This window comes from Lissotriton vulgaris, unplaced genomic scaffold (genome assembly GCF_964263255.1).
Source record: "Lissotriton vulgaris unplaced genomic scaffold, aLisVul1.2 SCAFFOLD_532, whole genome shotgun sequence".
Classification (NCBI taxonomy): Eukaryota; Metazoa; Chordata; class Amphibia; order Caudata; family Salamandridae; genus Lissotriton; species Lissotriton vulgaris.
Window position 1 is genome coordinate 74,778 of NW_028245496.1, and position 19,192 is coordinate 93,969.

The 19,192-nt window shown below is 45.5% G+C and overlaps 1 protein-coding gene across 2 annotated transcripts in view; it reads right to left on the reverse strand.

The window, feature by feature from the left end:
* The window catches only part of LOC147666399 (uncharacterized), a 392,367-nt gene that overhangs the window by 46,476 nt on the left and 326,699 nt on the right, over nucleotides 1-19,192 (reverse strand). The window lies entirely within an intron of this gene.

Sequence of the window (19,192 nt, forward strand, 5' to 3'; positions counted from 1 at the left end):
ATTGTGAAAAGGTTGCTCAGTCCCTTGGGCTTGAGGTGATTGAGGACAATGCCTTCGACAAACAAATATGGTGCCGGGCCCTCTGATTTCTCAGGCACCCCAAAGATGCGTATGTTGTTGCGCCTAGCCCTTTCCTCATACTCATCAAGCTTCCGGTCCGTCAGAGCACGTGAGGGCTTGAGGTCTCGTACCTCCTGCTGCAGCAACGCCGTATCATCGATTAAGCTGGCAGTCTTGATATCAAGCAATTTAACCTTTTCACTTGCCTTCGTAAGATCCGCCCGTATCAAGTTGACCTCAATTGTGACTGTGTCCAACTTATTGTCTAGAGCTTCCATTTTATGGCCCAGGGACACCTGGACCCCACTTATGGCTGCCATCACATCTGTGAGCGTTGGTTCAGTGGGAGAGCCCATGGAGTCTCCCCCCGCCAACTGAGCCTTTTTAATTCTGTATGGGAGCCTTTGGGCATAATGTAGCTGTCCAACTTGTTAGATTGAATATGTTTCGACCCCTTAGAGGATCTGGGCAAGGACTTTTTGGTGTCTGGCTTGGTCGCCATCTGAACGGCATTCATTCACCGCTTCCAATCAGATCTTAAGAGCGCGCCCGGGGTCCGGGATCCTAGGGCTTACTGCGTGTCCTCTGGCCACCCCGCGTCCATCCGCAGCGTCGCCACGCTCCGAGGAGTCATGGCCAGGAAACGTCCAGGCCCCTTAGCCAGCAAACAGGGGGGCGGTGGTCCCAGTGAATGCAGCGCCAATGCTGGTCATTCAACAAGACAATTGCCAGTTCATCATCACGGTGCCCACAACCCCAGTCTCTCAAGTAAATCAGTGTAGTCCATCTTCTTGACTGCGGGGTGCAGTAATTGTAAATATCACAGGGCCACTCATTTCCAGACGTTCAACCGTATTTACCAGCAGCCTGATGACTCACGCGACCCCCACAGTCGGTGCTCAATGTTTGAAGGCCCAAGAGGAGCGCCACCTGCGTCGTGGTGCCACCCAGTCACACGCGTCTCTCCGCAGCCGCCTTCACAGGAGAATCACGCCGTGGTCTTCACTGCTGCAGGGGTGAAGCACGCCCGACCGGGTCCCCTCCTGGGTCTAACCGCCCTAACACTCCATAGATCTTCCCTCAGCTCAGGAGCCAGGCGTCCCCACTGCCACCAGCCGCCCGCCACTCAAATGTATCACTTGGCACCAAGGGCCCTCCTTTTCTCCTGGCCACTGGTCCTTAGCGTTGGCCCCTCTGAACATGCAGGGCAATGCAGCACAGTTACGTCTGCCTCGGGGGCCAACACAACTAACCCGCGGCCCGCCGAGGTCACAGCAAGCCTTGCACCCCCACCTTGTGTCGGGGCTTCTCGCCTCTGTTGGCCTCGGGCTGCTGCTCTCCGAGGCAGTGCTCCTTCACCACGTGAGGCTGCGCCTCTCTCCCAACTCCTCGGGCAATTCGGGCGGATCTCACGGGGCAGGGGCCCCTCCGCAACGGCCCGCTCCCTTTCAACACTCTGCCGGGCCCTCCGCAGCCCCTGACAGTCAGTGGATGAGTCCCGGGGCCGGACCGGCGACTTCCGGTTTTCGGCCCCGGTGTTTATGACTTTGGCGGCGGGCACTGCTGAAACTCCAGCCCCCGGCTTCAGGCCGCCGACTGCCGGACAGCATATCTTCGGGCCCGGAGACACAGCAAGGAATTCCGCTTCCTCTAAGCAGTCAGGTGGTGGGGTTAAACCGCAGGATTTATTCCAGGATGATGAGGCTGGACGAGGAGGTCGATGGAGCCGAGCTCTCACGTGGACATTTTGGTCTTGCGCGTGGCTCCTCCTCTAAAAATGTTTTTATAACCAAATTTTATATGGTTTACCAATAATATTTTAGTTAATTAACAATTTTTTGTATTTGTTTTTTATTAAATGAATATATTTATTGTTAGCATCTCCTTTTAAGCAAAGAAATATTGCAAATAAAGTATTGTTGACTTTATTTAAGTTCATATAAGGAAAGTTGAATGAATAGGATTGCAATTATTTGATTTGAAAAAGTCCAAACTGATTAGTGAATTGTTGGTTTGTGCCTATGTGAAAGTTGTGTTCAAACAGGCTTTAAGGCTGATTGTATGGGAAATATTGCTTGACGTTTGAAGTCCCCATTATGCAGGGTTGTTGCTATCAATATTACAGGAGATACAGTAGAACCAGGGACTAGCTGTATAAGGGGTCCTCTGCACACAAACTATGGTGTATTTTAGTACATAACTGGAGGTGGGAGCATTTATGTTTACTTACATTAGGCACCTTCACACCCTTGCTAAACCACTGGCAAGGGAGTATAAAAAGATCAGCTCCACAATGCTGGGCTACCTGGATCAAAATAAGAGACGACCAGAGAATACTGCACTGTATTTTGAGACTCCACTGGTGTCTTGCGCCATGCTTTGTAATTAATTTTCTTGGCTGTTTCCCTATCTTAGTAAAGATGGTGTTTAAGCAGAATACTCATGTTTAATCCTGTAATACAATTCCAACTTTCCTTCACACTAGCAAGGATATGAACATTTGCAGGTTTGCTTTCATCTGTAAGTAAATGGCATGAGTGGAAACTGTGCTGTAAGATTTAGAAGGTGTTTTTACAGACATGGATCAGAGACATAGTCTTAGGAAGAAGTAGTGCTGATTATGAGTCCTAGATGAAAACAGGAAGGTCAGCCTCCCACACGCTGCTTAGATTATCCTACTCAATTTTAGCTTATGTCATTGGAGGGTCTGAGATGGAAGCGTATCCTCAGAAGCAGCTGGTTCAGACAGGTTTATGGCAAAAGCAATGACTTTTCACAATGTTTCCCAATGCAGAAAATGAACCTAGACTAAATGATTTCAGACAAACAGGTGGCAGAGCCTCAATGGGTAATAGTGAAAATAGGTTGCTTTGGAACAGGGTGTGCATTCAGATTTTAAAAGGACTTAAAAAGTAAAAAAATAAAAGAGGGCAAGGGTGCAAAGATTTTCTTGAGAGCCTTCCACCGGCACTGCCACATTCCAGGTTGCTGAATACCAAGGCTGCCTAGCCTTGGTTCTACCTCATCCTCTCTTTTCCACCACCCTACACTTCCAGTCTCTTTAGCTCACTCTTGCGGGTTCTTTTGATCCCTGCTTTTCCCTTTGTCACTATTTTCCTATATTCTTCCTCCTTCATTTTTTCCCATTATCTTCCTTGCTCTGGATTAAAGTCTGGTGATGAAAAATAAGTCTTGACACCCAGATATGCGAGCCGATGTCCACTGCCTGCAAATTAAGCACTGTACTTTCATATAGTCAAAATGTGGTCAGCCCTCTATCTTCCCAGCAAGCAGGAAATGGTTATCAAAATCAGGCGGTCTGTTCGGCTTCCCAAACTATCAATACTCTTGATGTATTCTGGATAATAGTGCGTGACAACCTTTGCTTAAAACTGAGCATGGACACAATTTTATCAGCTCAGCCTTGTTGATTCAAGCGAGAGAGTGCAGGAACATGAGAAGCACCTCCGTTGAGAGACTGTATTAATGCCAGCTGCTGATCAGGTTTTCTGGTAATAGTTGCTGTTAGAACTGGTATTTCTGGTTGGCTAAGGCTTGCGCCAAAGCCAGGCAGAAACCACCACTCTAGTCAGGGCAAGGGAGTCACACGCCAAGATAACCCCTGCTCACACCCTTGGTAGCTTGGCACGAGCAGTCAGGCTTATCTTGGAGGCAATGTGTAAAGCATTTGGGCACGCACACAGCAACAACATTCCAGGCACACTACAAAAGGAACTCCACACAAGGTTATATAAAAATAACTTTTGTATTCTAAAAACTCATCAGATAGTAATCACACAATATACATTGTGCCAACTGGCACGGGCAATATTCACAAGGGATTATTTACACAGGACAGGGCCACGTGGGCCACTGTCAGGATCAACACTTAGCAGAAATTGGTACAAGTAAAAATAGATCATAAACCTACAACCAGTAACTACTGGTAATCAATATACTCCACCTCAATCTGTAACATAAACTACATTATGCACAGTCACATCAGGTGCAAATTACATTCTGCGCCAACCTCACCAGCATAAAGACATTATGCAATCTCTCACTAGTCTAAACACATGAGACCCTGCCTCCTAAGCATGAAAACACATCTAGAGGCATCACAGGCATAACAGCATTGCACATCAAGCATAAATCACATTAGGCCTAACCAGTATAAATACATTAGGCAATCTCTCACTAGTCTAAATACATTAGACCCTGCCTCCTAAGTATAACTCACATTTAGGGGCGTAAAGCACAGAGTGAAGTACAATCTCACTAACACAAACCTACATAGGTAAAACAACCTCATAATCATAAAATCACAGAGTGAAACATAATCTCACTAGCATAAACACATGGAATGCAACATAACCTCATAATCATAAACCACAGTTTAGAGGTATAAAACACAGGGTGCGCAAAACATACTATGAACAATACATTTCCTAGCACCACATTTAGAACACATCAATCACATTAGGGCCTTGCGCCCTATCCATATACCAGCCCCCTGGCCAACTGGCCATCTCAAGAAGGTGCTCAAATGCGCTGTGTCCAGAATGTCAGGGCGCGCTGCCAATGCAGCGCCAGTCAGGGGTGCGCCACCGGCGCAAACCTAAACGTTGCAGCTGCCCACTACTTGCTGGGCAGCTGAGAATAATCACTGGGAGGCCTAAACGCTGCAGCTGGCACTAAGTGCTGCGCAGCTGTGTAAGGCCTGGCACCTCTGTGCTACCTGTAGCCCTCTCAGGGACTCTTCACTCCGAATTGCGCCTAAACGGTGCAGCTGCCCACTACTTGCTGGGCAGCCGGGATCTGTAATCTGTGGCAAGGGCTCTCACTGGCCCTTAGGAACAACTGTGCCACAGGGTGGAGCCCTCTGGGCTCTGGAAATACATTCTGCGCACATTGGAGCCCTCTAGGCCCTTAAAATAAATGTGCCCCCTAAAGGTTGGAGCCATCTGGCTCTAAAACAAATATGCGCAGGCTGGAGCCACACGGGGCTCTGTAAATAAAGATGTCCCCCAAAACACTGTAGCTGCCCTCTCCTACGCGGCAATTATCGAATGCTGGCCAAAACGTGGGAGCGGCCCGCTGCCATCTGGGGCCGCTCAGGAAAAAGCATGGTGTCCTCTCTGGCACCTCATGGGCTCAGCAAAACAATTGGGCCCCAGGAGCACACTGGCTCCTTGATTAATCCAATATGGCCACGGACGTTGGAGCGCACTGGCTCTGAAGACATGGCCCCTCTGGGCCCTCCAAGAATGATTGCCATGGGGCCTCGGGACCCCAGGGACCCTCCAAAGCGAATCGTGCCACGTTGGGGCAGCCCACTGTGCAACCGGGGCTGCCTCGCACTGGCACCACCAAGCTCCCTAGGACTGCTATATGCGGGGTGGGCACCCGCAGGATTTTAGGCCATAAAAACAAAGATGCTGGGCGGGCACCTGCGCACCATAATTAATCAAATAAGCGTGGTGGGCACCCGCACTGCAATAATAAATGCGGTACAAAAGGGAGTGGTGATGGACGGAGCATCTGAACCAATCAAACACTCACACCCAGTCAACAGATCTGGGTTTAATCCATCACCGTTCTTTAGCCCACTCTGCCACCCCAGTTCAGACATAGCCATATACAAATCAATTTGACCCTGTGCCTCATGGGAACAGTCCATCCGGAACTGCCAAGCCATGCCTTCCCTGGACCGGAAACAAGCATCCTAGGACCGGTTTCTGGCATTACAGCTGTCTTCAGCCAGGCTTGCTTGAATCCAGTGGCAAAGTGAGCAAAGGACTCGCATCTGAGCATACCCTGCCAACTATGGCGAACAAAGCGGTACAAAAGGGGGTGGTGATGGACGGAGCATCTGAACCAATCAAACACTCACATCCAGTCAACAGATCTGGGTTTAATCCATCACCGTTCTTTAGCCCACTCTGCCACCCCAGTTCAGACATAGCCATATGCAAATCAGTCTGACCCTGTGCCTCATGGGAACAGTCCAGCCCGAACTGCCAAGCCATGCTTTCCCTGGACCAGAAACAAGCTTCCTAGGACCGGTTTCTGGCATTACAGCCGTCTTCAGCCAGGCTTGCTTGAATCCAGTGGCAAAGTGAGCAAGGGACTCACATCTGAGCATACCCTGCCAACTTATGGCGAACAAAGCAGTACAAAAGGGGGTGGTGATGGACGGAGCATCTGAACCAATCAAACACTCACGCCCTGTCTACAGATCTGGGTTTAATTCATCACCGTTCTTTAGCTCACTCTGCCACCCCAGTTCAGACATAGCCATATGTAAATCAGCCTGACCCTGTGCCTCATGGGAACAGTCCAGCCCGAACTGCCAAGCCATGCCTTCCCTGGACAGGAAACAAGCTTCCTAGGATCGGTGTCCTTTTGGTGGGGGTTTCTTAGGTGCCCGCTCTCTTGGAGGAATGCATTCAATATATCTTCTTTTATCGTTTTGCTCTCTGCACACACGCTTAGCATTGCCTTGCTGCAATCCAGGTAATACTGGTCCATAGTATGATCGGATCTGGTAATCTTCATACAATCATCTCCTCTGAAATGAAGCTTCCTCAGGCTCCTGTGTCTCGTCTGGGTTTTCTTACATCCCCTTCCCAAGAAGCAACAACGAATAAGCATGATTTATTGGACATAAGAATGAAATTTCTTAGATCCTCGTTGGTTGCAGATAAGAGAACTATTGATCAGGAATTAATTATTGCTTTTCTACAACTGTTTTATTGGACAACTTGTTAAGAATTTTTATCCTATTTATTTGCGTGTCTCAAATGAACTGACTTAATTATTGAAATTTTCTCAAGTGAAGATAGATTTTATTTCATATTCTTCTTAATTGCGCGTTTCTCTTTCCTTGTGATTTATTATTGTAAAAGAAATGTTTCTGTTTTCTATGCAATAAAGTTATAACTACTAATAAGCACGATGAACATTCAAGGTATCAGCTATAGAAATTATATATCAGATAGTTTTTTCTCCTATCAATGACAGTGGCACAGGGGTATTTTACAGGAAATATACATTCAAAAAAAGCACAAGATCATCCATCTGTAATAGGTTTTAATATTAATACATATGCAGTCTTCAAATCATTGCTCTGAGCAGTTAAGATGTATCGGCTAGTTTGCCCACTGAGTGTTTTTTTCGCTGTCAAAAGAATGGAATCATTTATTTTAGTTAACTTGCTGCCAATGGAGCAGCAAACTATTTACAGGCATATGCATCAAACCAAAAACCGGTCGCAAACGGGCAGATTCTCAGAATCTGCCCCTTTGCCACCGGTATTTTTGCATTTGGGATGCATCATCCCAAATGCAAAAATCGCAATTTGAGGAACCTCTAAATTGCCATCCTTAAATTGCAATTGCATTTAAGGAATCCCAAATTGAGATTCCTTAAATGCAATGCATGAAAGTTTAAAAATTAGCGATTTCGCTAATAGGAGTAGCAAATTACCATGAAGTTGTACTTCATGGTAATTTGCAAAAACTTCGAAAAATGCACTTTTGTGCATTTTTCAAAGTTTCATGTTGCGCACACACATGTCCTTAGGGCATATGTGTGTGCAACATATGTGCAGAGATCAATTTCAGGGGTGCAACAGGGTGTCATTTTGACACCCTTGCACCCTTGAAATTGCATGAGCAATTTGCGAGTACCTACTGCTCATGCAATCTCCAATTCATTCCTATGGGCCTGTAGGCCCATAGGAATGATTGGGACAGCATTCCTTAATTGTGACTAGCAATTTGCGAGTAGCAATTTAGGAATGTTTAGGAATCGCTATTTTTATAGAGATTCCTACATGCATAGGCTTTTGCGATTCCTAAATAGCGATTCCTTAAAAATCGTTATTTAGGAATTGCAAAAGCCTATCTTGATGCATGTGCCAGTATGTGTCATTGGATATCATAATGAGTGCAGAGAACAACACACAACCTCATATATATAGTTGGAAGTTCAAATGTGTGCACTAAAGCATAACAAATATTTTAATAATGCGCCCTGGATATAAAAAGGGTCCCTTGCTGCATGCAGGTGTTGCCCTCCACATAGTTAGGCGTACTGGTGCATATTATGAACATGGCCGCCAAGAAGAAGGAGCTTTTCATTGGGTGCCGGTCACTGAAAGGGAATCTGGGCTCCTGCAGGTGGGAATGCCGCGCTCCAGCGCTCGTTGCTTTTTCCCTCAATAAGGGAGACTAGGAACGGGATTCCGAGGCAGAGAGAGGGCCCTGAGCAGAACAACTAAACACACAAGAACTCAGGAGCACAAATGTAACACAACAACCAATCCACAAAGGAAGCAAAGAACAAAGGAGCATCTATTACTATTCTAGTAGCTATTGAACTCTAATCGTTGGTTGGACTTGGCGCAAAGCGCTTCAAAGTCTCGTCAGGGGTCGCAAGCGCTTTATAAATACAATTTACCATGTACAAATACTATGAGGAGCTGGATTTACGACCAGTGGGTGAAATATTGGGAAATGAGAGGAAACCGAACGACGTATGCTCAGACAAAAGCCCGTCCGCGCGGGGGTGAAAGCGGGTCCGTTCAGTCAGACGGACTCCTTGGACACCGCATTAACAGGCGCGCGCATCCTTGCTGAGATAACCAAAGCGACGAGCTTTCTAATTGTCTGATGGCCAAACAGCGCGCGGAATACTTTAGAAATACCGAGAAACTCATTTGGATCCGAGAAAATAGGCCTTCGCGGAAGAATTGACAGCAAAACATGCAAATGTATTCTTGCTCTCCGGGAAACAGTCAGAGATGCCGGAGACTGATGCTGCGCGGACATCAAATTAAATCATATGTGAATGAAACATGGTGAAGCGCGTAATTCAACAATACTCCCTCCCGTTCGGGTGACGTGTCTGTTTCAGCATTCTGACAACAGAGAGCTCGTTCCAGTTAAAGCACCGACGCGCAGTCATAGGGATGTCTACTGCGGCTAAAGAATGCAATTACCAGTAACTCACGCTGTCATTTTTTAAAGCAAATAACTGAGTGAGGTATTTTTTTTATTTGCTTACTTTAAGAAGTTTTTTCTGCTGACCACTATTTTTTATTTTACATTCTGTAGTTTTTACTGACCTTATAGCGTTTGTACAACCAACATGTTGCACACTTTGAGTCAAGATAGTCATGAACTTTTTCCCACAAGCATTGGTTCTTATTAAAAAGGTCTCGCATCGTTAAGAGAATTATATAAAGATAGAGATCTAAAAAAACATGGAATTGACCACATATAACCGCCTGTAGACTAATTCAGGCCGTTTTGCATTGTCTGCTTTGATACAGACTTTGCAAAGTGTCCACTTTCGCTCAGAGGATTCGGACTTTGACAACATCAAGGACAGTGGCCGTCTCAAGGGTGTAAGGTAAAGTGAACGGTAGTGGTCTTGTGACAAGAGGGTTGTATGCTTACGTCAATGGCTGTTTGCGAGGATGGGGCACACTCACATGAAAATTCATGCGCTAGCTCACAAGGAGGACAGCCAATCACACAAACGTCAGTGACGCCTCCACAAGTGACCTGCTCCCAAGAAAGTGGTACATTGAAATCCATAGTGCATAATTGTTGAGCGAGTGATAAGCAAACACCCAGTACGGCGGCCTGCTTACAGGGAAGTGGTATGTAAGAGTGCTGGCAGCTCTCCAGGGAGAGAAAGGTGACAAAATAAGGAGGCCTGGTACGGAGGAGTATCCAAAAAGTAGTCTTCAGCCTGGTCAAAGTCTACTGTGTAGGCGGATCCACAGGACTTTAGACCCGCTCATACATTTCTTGTAAATTTGGATTCTAATCCAGTTTACTTGTTTTGGGTGTCCTTTGAGAATTTGTAATGTAACATTATTCAAAGTTTTTTCTTTGTCCCTCACTTTGACTCAATGGAGTGTCTTAGTGTCAGTATTCAAAGGGGGGACAAAGGGCTTTTGGACAGGTCCAGCATAAAGGCCCAGGGAAAGTATTAAACAAAAGAGATATGCTGTGTCTTAGTGTCCTCCTCATTTTTACTCTACGCACCACATTTCAACCCTCAATAGACCTGATAGGGTCATCATCAGGACGGAGGTCCAAAGTATAATTATCTGTACTGTTAACTACAGAGTGAGAGTCAGGTTTATGAAAGTACAGTTAATGTCCATTGGAGGCGACCATATCACACATGGACTTTATTTCTATAGAGATTTCTAAGTTGTCATTTATTATGGTCATACTTCCTTGGCTGTCTTGTTGTATATTTGAAGCTGTATTGGAGTCTTTTTATGCAGCCGCCCAGCCTTGCCTCAGAGCAGAGAGAAGATGCATTCACTAGCAGCTCCATCTAGGGTCTCCTCTGTGACTGTGGGAGACACCATGGCAGATGCAGCTTCAGTGGTCCTGCTTCTGTATGCCTCTGTTGATCACATGTGGCGGACGAACAAGCAGGGACAGCAATCCCCACAGCAGATAGGAGTTTAGGACAGGTGGCTCAGTGCTGGACAGGTACTCTGGGATTGAAGTTTACAGGCACAAGCCGGTCTCCTTCCTGTAGTGTGGCCTTGCACTGGCCAAGTCCTTCTGGCAATGCGCCTTCGTACAGGTTGATCCCTTTCTGGTCACCATGGTCATGAACAGGCTGATCTTCTGCACAATACAGATCCATCTTCTTCTTATGGGAAATACAGCCATGCTCAGGTGATTCAGACTCATACTACAGCCCACACAGGGTTTGGAGACCACAGGTTGCCAGGAAACACTTCCTGAGAGGCTGTAGGCCCAAAGGCAGCTGCATATGCTCATTGCTTTCTGTAGCCTTTTTCTTTGTGAAGCTCCAGCCTCACCAGGGATCCACAGGAGCACCTCGCGCCTCCTGAACAGTCACTTTTCCTTCAGAGTTGGCAGGCTGCTTCTCCTCTCAGTTGGTAGGCTAGCTTTTAGGCACTTCAGGAGAAACATACAGTCCTTCCTGTAAGGGGCTCCCCTTATCTCTGGGAAGCTGGCTGTGTACTCTAAGGAGCACTCTCTGGCTTGACTTTAGAGGACTTTGAAGTCGAACAAGAATTGGAGTCCTATATTTATACACCACAAGTAGACAGGGGATGTGTATCCACTGTCTTTACTTCCAGAAATGGTTTAGGGGGATTTTCCTTTCAAGTGTCCTTTCCAGGCTAGTCTCCAGACACAGCCTTAGTGCCGAGTGATGCCAGCTGGTTCCCCTGCCCACACCACATCTTCAACAAAGCCAGCAGCACAATCGCACCCCACTTCCGGAAAACTATCAACATCTCATTTGAGACAGCGACTTTCCCGGAGACCTGGAAGCACGCAGAGATCAACGCCTTATTCAAGAAACCCAAGGCGGACCCGAAGGACCTCAAGAACTTCCGACCCATCTCCCTGCTCCCGTTCCCGGCGAAGGTCATCGAAAAGGCCGTCAACAAACAACTGACCAGCTTCCTTGAAGAAAACAACATCCTGGAACCGTTGCAGTCCGGGTTCCGCAGCAACCACAGCACCAAAACTGCCCTCATCGCCGCAACCGATGACATCAGGACCCTGCTTGACAGCGGAGAAACCGCAGCCCCTCATCCTCCTGGACCTGTCAGCCGCCTTCGACACGGTCTGCCACCGCACACTAAGAACACGCCTCCATGATGCCGGAATCCAAGAGAAGGCCTTGGACTGGACCACCTACTTCCTCTCCGGCAGAACTCAGAGCATACACCTCCCCCCGTTTCGATCCAAAGCCACCGAGATAATCTGAGGCATCCCCCAAGGCTCATCCCTCAGCCCAATGCTGTTCAACATCTACATTGCACCGCTCGCCCACGTAGCATGACGACACGACCTCAACATCATCTCCTATGCCAACAACACTCAGCTGATCCTCTCCCTCACCAAAGACCCCCACACCGCCAAAACCAACCTCCATGAAGGAATGCAGGCCATCGCCGACTGGATGAGAAACAGCCGTCTGAAGCTGAACTCGGACAAGATGGAGGTCTTCATCCTCGGACCCACCCCCTCGGCCTGGGACGACTCCTGGTGGCCGACTGCACAAGGAGCACCCCCTACACCCACAGACCACGCACACAATCTTGGGGTCATCCTCGACTACACCCTCTCCATGATGAAGCAGGTCAACGCCGTCTCCTCCTCCTGCTTCAAGACCCTCCACATGCTTCGCAGGATCTTCAAGTGGATCCCCACCGAAACGAGAAGGATGGTCACCCGGGCCCTCGTCAGCAGTAGGCTGGACAACGGGATCACTGACTAAATATCGACGGACACAATATAGACTACCCAAAATATCGATCCCAAAATATCGACAGACAAAATATCGAATTCCTATCTACAAAAAGGTAAGTACCAAAATATTGAATCCAAAATATCGTTTAAATATATATACTTTGTAAAAATATCGAATTTCTTAAAAATAATGTAAAATTAAAAAAATATAAAAAATAAATAGCTAAAATATACTTAAAAATACTTAAATTACCTTAAAACTATTAAATAATTAATTTAACTTATAAAGAAAAAAATATACAATCATATCTGTTAAAACATATAAATATATTAACATAATATTAATAAACAAAACACAATATTATTACCGTAGGATAGCGGGAGTGTAAAAATTACTATTCCCACTCCTGGAAGTGCAACAGTAAGGAAAGCGTTGGATAGCGTAGGGGTAAAAATTACTATGCCCACTCCGGAGAGTGCAACAGTAGGAAAAGCGTTGGATAGCGTGGGTTAAAAATTACTATTCCCACTCCAAAGAGTGCAACAGTAGGAAAGCCTTGGATAGCGTAGGGGTAAAAAATACTATTCCCACTCCAGAGAGTGCAACAGTAGGGAAAGCGTTGGATAGCGTAGGGGTAAAAATTACTATTCCCACTCCAGAGAGTGCAACAGTAGGGAAAGCGTTGGATAGCGTAGGGGTAAAAATTACTATTCCCACTCGAGAGAGTGCAACAGTAGGGAAAGCGTTGGATAGCGTAGGGGTAAAAATTACTATTCCCACTCCAGTGAGTGCAACAGTAGGGAAAGCATTGGATAGCGTAGGGGTAAAAATTACTATTCCCACTCCAGAGAGTGCAACAGTAGGGAAAGCGTTGGATAGCGTAGGGATAAAAATGAGTATTCCCACTCCAGAGAGTGCAACAGTAGGGAAAGCGTTGGATAGCGTAGGGGTAAAAATTACTATTCCCACTCCAGAGAGTGCAACAGTAGGGAAAGCGTTGGATAGCGTAAGGGTAAAAATTACTATTCCCACTCCATGAGAGTGCAACAGTAGGGAAAGCGTTGGATAACATAGGGGTACATTTTACTATTCCCACTCTAGTGAAAATAAATTAATATAATTAACATAATTATCAATTAATCAATTAATAAAAAAATATTATCCATTAAGAATTAATTAATTACCAATTAAAAATTAATTAAAAATTTAATCAAAATAAATACCAATAAATTAATTAACATATTTAATTAATTATAATTAAATTCCTTCCCACCCTATTCCCCTATAAACCCACAACCTGCTACAGAAAATAAATTAATATTATTCACATAGTTATCAATTAATCAATTAATAAAAATTAAATATCAATTAAGAATTAATTAATTACCAATTAAAAATGAATTCACAATTTATTCAAAATAAATACCAATAAATTAATTGACATATTTAATGAATTATAATTAAATTACTTCCCACCCACTTACCCTATAAACCCACAACCTGCTACACAATTAAATTACGCAAACATTAAATAACTTAGAATTAATTACTTAAAATAAATTACAAAAAATTTACACTTTTCACACATATACTAACATATAAAACACTTAAATAAATTCGCTATTATTAAAAATTCGATATTTTTAATAACCAATATTATGTACTTCGATATTTTAACTGCCTGTATTTTTTAAATCGATATTACATTACTTACCTTCAAAACTATATTTTTGATGTCTTTATTCTGTCCATTCGATATTTTGTCCATTCTATATTTTGGACTCGATATTTGTGTTCCTCGATATTTTGGATTCGATATTTAGACCACATACCGGACTACGGCAACGCACTCTATGTAGGAGCCCCGGCCAAACTCTTGAAACGGCTCCAACGCATCCAGAACACCTCCACCTGTCTGATCCTCAACATCCCTCGCCGCAGGGACAACACACCCCACCTGAGAGACCTGCACTGGCTCCCCATCAACAAGAGGATAACCTTCAAGCTCCTCACCCACGCACACAAGGCACTCCACAACACCGGACCAGAGTACCTCAACAGCTGACTCCGCCTCTAAACACCCACCCGCCAGCTCCGCTCCACAGACTGCGCCTTCGCTACCGTCCCCCGCATCCGAAGAGTGACAGCCGGCGGCAGATCATTCTCCCACCTCGCCGCCAAGACATGGACCACCCTCCCCATCTGCCTGTGGCAGACTGAAGACCTTCTAACCTTCAGGAGACTTCTCAAGACCTGGCTCTTCAAACAGTAGCAGCGTCCCCCCCCCCTCCAGCGCCTTAAGACCCTCACAGGTAGGTAGTGCACTTTATATATACCATGATTTACTGATTGATTGATTCTCTAAGCAAGGGTAGTCTCCAGCCTAGATCACCCACAATAGAAGCACAAAGAGTTGTGAGGTTTCCGCATGTGACTGTCATTAGCCAATCTAAAGTGTAATCAGAGAAAAATAAAAGTCTGGGCCTTACATAAAGGGCCCCATTCACTCTGAACAACAAAGTCTGTAGTGCAACCCTTCACTCCTACCTTCCGCCAAATAGCAGTTCAGGCAGATTAATCAGCAGCTACATGCAATATCCCTAACTGAATTTCTAAAGAAGCCTTGACTCCTTTTCCCTAATTTCAATATCTTGGTCACCTCCTTCCAGGTTAAGGAATATCAGCAATACACTTTCACTGTCTGGAAAAACAACCTCCCTTCCATCTTGTGTAAAAGGCCAGATCAGAGTTATCCAAATGGATCCCACAGGCCTCCCCTACTCTGGTTCAGTCACACACACCATGCATGTCCTACGCAGGCTACATACGCAAACATGCATAACATACAGTTCGGATGTTAGCATTGGGACTCAGATAAGCTTATAGAGGCAGCACTTACCTGGGTGGGCTAGTAGGCCTTCACTCCAGTGACTCAGACGAAACGGTCTGGTCACAACTATGGATTCACAAAACATGGTAAGCTGCCACCACAGTGTTGTATGCTAAACCTGTGACAGGGACTGTAGTCCACTATTGATGGGAGCAGGATTTGGGTGCTCCTCCAGGTCACAGGACAGGTCCAGAACCCTACTCATGTCAAGGGACATGCCTAGGCAACTATGAGCATGCTAGATTAGGGTGAAACCAGGGCTGAAATTAAAAACCAGGAAGCCAGATACATGCAGTTGGATTCACGGGCAAGGGAACAGGACTGTACAGGGGACATACCTGACACAAACAAAACCAAATCCCTTTTTGTTCAGCCTCAAACAATGGGACCCTACCTTTGCTTATCTAGACCAAATGGAAACACACTAAATGGAAATTAATACAACGTACAAACTTATATTTGGGTATAATTTGTCTCTGTCAAACTTTATATCCTCAAAAACTATTTTCATTTATTTTCAGAAAAACATTAATATGTAGTCTGTAGTCTATATATATAAAACCACCTCCATGGGCAAACAAGCATTGGCATAGCCAATAGGTCTCACCTTTGGGAACTTATAAGTGTTTATCCATGCAACAGTTGATGTTGTTGCACCAAGGATATTGTGTTGCATAACTAAGTACTTATAAGGTCTCAAAGGCGAGACCTATTGGCTATGCCAATGCTTGTTTGTTATGATGAAATGAGGGTATGAAGCGGAGTATTAGTACCCCACAAATTCATGGGGCACGAGCTGTGGCAGGTTTCACGATCATGGGTACGTCAAGCAAGAAGTTAGGTAGCAAGTTCTACCTCAGTGCTAGAGGGGACACAAGTTAGAGCTGTGCAGAGTTGCAAAATTCTCCTGTGCAAAGTAATCATTTTAAATGCTAAAATTGCAAAGTTTTCTGCATGTGGATTTTCATATTAAACCTGGAACTATTGAATTATTATTTAGATGTTTCTAGAAAAAAGATCTCCAGCATCATCAAGTTAACTTGCAACAAAACGGAGCAGCAATTATTAGAGTCAACTTGCACCCACCAAGAATAGTGGTCACTTTTCATGACAAGGGAGTAAAAGGCGGCCTCTTCCACTCGACCCCCTGGTACACAAGCAACCTCTGTCTCACTCCAGAGATAGTTTGAAGTGCAAAAAACAGGTGGGGTGATGAGAGGTAGCAGCCTCCTGGTGCGCAAGGGTTAACCCAGTGCTCCCCAGAGCAGCCACCAGGGGGCAGTGTGGTGTGCGAGGGAGCGAAGGAGGGAGGGGAGTGAGTGACTGAGTGTTCCGCGGAGACGACACCTCCATCGAAAGCTCTCACTACAGCTGGAGGCACTCACATCTCCCGATCGGATCTCTGCTGGTCTCGGGGTCTAGGATCCAGGGTACGTGTGCAATATGAGTGACCCCGCGAACCCCAGACTCTACCAGGGTGAGGGGCTGAAGTGAACCCGGGCATGGGGGCGCTAGGAAGGGTTCAAAGTGCTGGCTGCCAGCACTGGGGCGCACAAAGGGGCCCTTGTGCTCTGGGGAGTCTGGGCGGGGAGGGATGTTCTAGGCCAGGATGGGCACGGGGGAGTGTGGTACATGCCCAGCCTCTGCGGGTGATTCAAGGTGAGGGTGCGGGGTTCACCCCCGGTGTCTGTGTTTTTCCATGGGCGCTGCTGGACTGTCAGACTCGCTGGGTGCCCTGGGGTGGAGGGAAGAGCAGAGGCTCTTTCGTGAGAACTTTACAATAAACTTCAAAGCTGTCGAGAGAGTTTGGGGACGAAAGTCGACTTTGCTTCCCCGACTGCCACCCGATCACATGCATTGTCCTAGATGCATGGTGTGATTTTCTGTTTTAGTCCCTCTGAAAACAAAATAAAAAGAGACAACGGAAAAGACATACATCGCCCGCCCTTCCGCCTCTCACTATCATTTGCATATCAAAAGAGCACGTTTGGAAGAGGAAATACTAAATTAAACAACCACGCGAGTGGTGGAGGAGGAGCATTTGAAAGGAAAGCCTTCATCCAGCCATGTGTGGAATGCCAGAAAGCCATATGGCGGCTGCGCGCGTGCACATGTGCGTGGCCGCAAGCTGGTGGCCAAGCAAAGCTGCTGGTGGTAGCAGTTCGAAATGCCACTAACAAAATGTCTCGCAGAGCAGCACATTGCGCTGGCTCAGCGAGACCTAAAAAGGACTTTAACCAGTCCATCATTCTCTCATAGATTTATAATTTCTAAAATTCATAACCACACAAATTTATAAATGAGTTAAAAATATTAATGAAAATAAAAATCTGTTGACGCAGCTTTTTGGTGGAGATCAAGATGGTTCACACCACCTTTTTCAGGACAAAATTTATACATCACACAAATATTCGAGAAGACAAAGAGATGCAAATTACTATACATCATTTTATAAGACAATTTAGTATGCTACAACATCAGGTAAGTCTATACCTTTTAGACAGAGCCTATTTATACACGTAGATTGGTTTGTTCTTTGTAATAACCACCATTAGGTGCATTTCCATTTGGTCTAGCAAAGGTTGGGTCCCATTATTTGAGGGTGCACAAAAGGGAATTTTGTGTGTGTCTTAGGTCTAAGCTACCCTGTCCCTTTTGGCAGTAGAGGTGACTCTCCTTTTCTTCGGACATACCTGACAACACAAATGATTAGATGGACCTCTACGCAGCTGCCAGTAATATACTATGAGACATTCCTACTGATAATTAAAACAAACCAAGATATAACAATATGTGCTATATCAATCAGTATGAGCAATTCTTCAATGTTTAGATGTCGGGACAAGGATATCGATCCCTCATCGGTAATATAAACAGGCACAGTTGGTTCAGGTAAGAGCAGTAGGGCGGGCCGGGAGTTGACAGAAGACAGAATAGGGAAAATAAAATTAAAAATGAAGTAAAACCACTTACTTTGCGCTCGCAGCATTGCTGACTCGATGATGAGGCGAGCACAAGGTAAGTGGTTTTATTTATTTAAAAAAAATTATTTTCCCTATTCCGTCGTTTGTTATCTTCCCACCCCGGCCCACCCCACCGCTCTTACCTGAACTGGCAGCACCTGAATCTAAACATCCTTTTAAACCAGCTTACAGCTCCCATGATTTCAAGAGTTCAAGAAGAGGAGGGAGGCAATCAAATAAGCAGACAAACAAGAGTGACAATAAAGGCAACCAAAATAGGGCTTTCCGAACCCCACAGCTTGTTCACACTGGTTGGTGCAGTCTAAAAAGAGTTCAATGGGAGCCCACCAGCATCACTATTTACTGGTGATAGGGAGCTCTTATGATGAAGCATGTCACTAAACCCCCCTACACACCCTCATCTCTCACAGCCCAGGTTTAGTGTGGCTGAAGACTTTGGCCATGTTGGATGTATCCTGACACATTGGATTTTAGGACAATTTGCGATAAGGCAATCAAAAACATTTGGAGTTCAAAATTACCAGCAGATGAGTCTCAAAAATATGAAAAAATGGTGGTGACTCTGCAACATGTGCTCCTCCCCCAGATAAAAGGTGAGGAACTACTATCCAGTTGCCCAGCAGTTATCATCTAAGTGGAGAAGCCTGGAAGGGTCATGTGCATTGATGTGGTCAGTCCCAGACCTGTGTTCCACTGTGAAGTCCATTTCCTGTAGGGAAAGGGACCACCTCAACCATTTTGGGTTCTCTCTCCTCATCAGCATAAGCTAACTGAGAGGTCTGTGGTCAGTCTGAACACAGAAATGAATCTCAAACAAGAAGGACCTCGTCACACCTGTAAATCCCTCTCAAGAGGTGGGATTGACGGTGTTCGAAGGTATGACTAGCCTTGAAAGTTTACAAACACTCAAAAACGAGTACATTCGTGGTCATTCACACATTCTTCACATTCCCCTCTTATGCCTGATAAGAGGTGAAGATATACTCCA